Source organism: Convolutriloba macropyga, unplaced genomic scaffold, assembly GCF_964194025.1.
Source record: "Convolutriloba macropyga unplaced genomic scaffold, txConMacr16.3 SCAFFOLD_4704, whole genome shotgun sequence".
In the NCBI taxonomy this organism is placed as follows: Eukaryota; Metazoa; Xenacoelomorpha; order Acoela; family Convolutidae; genus Convolutriloba; species Convolutriloba macropyga.
In genome coordinates, this window is record NW_027450357.1 from 17,501 (window position 1) to 20,235 (window position 2,735).

A 2,735-nucleotide genomic window follows, 5' to 3' on the forward strand; every position below is an offset into this window, starting at 1 on the left:
TGTGTCCTCCTACACATGAATATCATTTTTGAGCTGGTGAGGCTCTTTTTCTCTAATCTAACTTGCGTTAGATATTGATATTCATGGTTGGGTATAGGCCACGAGCTCTAGTGCCATCCATTTTCAGGGCTGATTGATTCGGCAGGTGAGTTGTTACACACTCCTTAGCGGATTTCAACTTCCATGACCACCGTCCTGCTGTCAGTATCAATCAACACCTTTTGTGGTGACTCATGAGCAAGTAGTTAGGCGCCTTAACCCAACTTTTGGTTCATCCCACATCGCCGGTTCTGCTTACCAAAAGCGGCCCACAAAAAGCTTGCATTCATAGTCCAAGTGCAATTAAGTCACAAGGACATCTCACCGATTTATAGTTTGAGAATAGGTGAAGGAAAAATTTTCCCCCATTCCTCTAATCATTCGCTTTAACCGATGAAATTGCTTTGCGAAGATTTTTCAATCTTGCTCAAGCTTTTGCTATCCTGAGGGAAACTTCGGAGGAAACCAGCTACTAGATGGTTCGATTAGTCTTTCGCCCCTATGCTCAGGTCAGACGATCGATTTGCACGTCAGAACCGCTTCGGGCTTCCACCATGGTTTCCCGTGGCTTCGCCCTGCCCAAGCATAGATCACCATCTTTCGGGTCGTGTGCTACTTGCTCTGGATCAGTCATGCAATAAGAGCAAAACCGTCCGTGGTTGCGGGACACCGAATCGGCGCCCTCACCACACAAAGTAGTGCAATTCATAAAAATTACACTGTTCACTTTCATTTCGCGTGTGCGCTTTCAATGAGCGACAACACTTGCAAGCAACTCACACTCCTTGGTCCGTGTTTCAAGACGGGCTGTAGAGAGCATTGAATAGGAAGTTGAGGTCAGACAGGCAATCAAGATCAATTTATCTCATTTTGTTTAGAATCAACAAGAAGAATTCCGAGGAAAACTTCTGCTCGATTCATTAACAAGATTTGCCAAAAGACGACAACTACACTACTCGGTAGCCGAGAATATAATATCAAGGCATTGAGTATGGTAACGCTCACTCCAGTTCCCCTTCAACAGTTTCACGTACTTTTCACTCTCTCTTCAGAGTGCTTTTCAACTTTCCCTCACGGTACTTGTTTACTATCGGTCTCGCTTTATAATTAGCTTTTGGAGAGACATATCTCCAGCTTCGAGTTGCACTTTCAAACAACTCTACTCATAGGAATGAGCCATTATGACTGGTATCGAAAATGACCTTTACAGGATTTTCACCTTCTTTGATGCTACTTTCCAGTAGACATCAGGACAAATTCACCAGTCTAGCATCAAACCATACCGGACACCGAGAAATGTTGCCATTTCTCTTCCCGATGAGCTTTTCCCTGTTCATTCGCCATTACTAAGGGATTCTCAGTTGATTTCTTTTCCTCCCCTTACTGATATGCTTAAGTTAAGGGGGTTCTCTCGCCCAATTCAGGTTATGTAGTTGATTGTCTCTTAATTGGTTCACTGACCAATATGAGACAGAAACCGATTCAGCAGTTTTGTTCGCTACTACTATCAAACACAGGTCGAAGTTTCCATTCAGTCATTAATTCCAACTTTCAAATGTTGTTGTTTCAGCTTTCGCTTACTAGAAGCAACATAATACTCGCTGCAATACAGACCTCGGGAAACCCTCACCGTGAATAAGGTTCACTCACATATTTCACTACATTTTGCGTGGGATTGGAGATGAGGCTACTCGTTCTTGCTCAGTACTAGGCTGAAAATTAACGAAACTTCGTTACAAACGTTCACATGTTGATGTTTCCGCTTTCGCGTACTCGAAACAACATAATACTAGTCTTTGTAATTTAGTTTCATAATTTCAACTGTTCTCATGCAGAATTTTTGCTCATTCTTATCCCAAATTTTGACCTGGCTACTAGTTACACTCCTTGTACTTATTGCAAAATGACCACAAATTTCAACAGCTTTCACATGTTGCTGTTTCGGCTTTCGCTTACTACAGTCAACATAATACTCGTTGCAAAATAAGTGCTCGGCATCTGCAATTTTCCAAAGACGAAGTTTCGCCAGTTCAATTTTCGCTCGCCAATTATGGCTACTAATTCACACGGTACTGAGCTCAACAACATTAAATTTGTTCAGCAAGACTTTCACATGTTGATGTTTTGGCTTTCGCCTACTAGAAGCAACATAATACTCGTCTTGTTAGCTCATTCAATGAGAATAGCTTTTCCCGTTGAGAATTTTTGCCTTCAATTGGCGTTGTAGTGAGTTTGGCTACTCAGATCACCAAATACTTGTGACAATTCGAACCAGAAATGTTTTCAATTTTCACATGCTGATGTTTCGGATTCAACCTACTAGAAGCAGCATAATACTTGTATTCAACAATTTCTGTATCAAATCCCAGTTTTCTCTGGTGCATCTTTGCCAAACTATTCCAAACTGCCTGAGTCTGAATACCAATTACAGGTACTAGTAAATGCACGTTACTAAGGACTATATAGTTCTAGGTTACTGTACACAACGACGTTCACATGTTGATGTTTCAGCTGCCGCTTACTAGAAACAACATAATACTTATCGTGCATACCTTTCCATAACTTGTCCTTTTCAGATGCATTAGTTTCCCTTTGTCTTGGCTTCTACAGTCAGACTGGCTACTAGTAACAGCACAGTACTAATCACATATCGTTCTACAGTTTGCAGACAACTTTCACATGTTGATGTTTCAGCT

The 2,735-nt window shown here is 41.5% G+C and overlaps 1 non-coding gene across 1 annotated transcript in view; it reads right to left on the reverse strand.

The window, feature by feature from the left end:
* The window catches only part of LOC142355823 (large subunit ribosomal RNA), a 3,522-nt gene extending 2,054 nt beyond the window's left edge, over positions 1-1,468 (reverse strand). The window contains exon 1 of the ribosomal RNA XR_012761307.1: positions 1-1,468. This exon is cut by the window's left edge and continues 2,054 nt beyond it. This is a non-coding gene — a ribosomal RNA (large subunit ribosomal RNA).
* Positions 1,469-2,735: the final 1,267 nt, after the last annotated feature.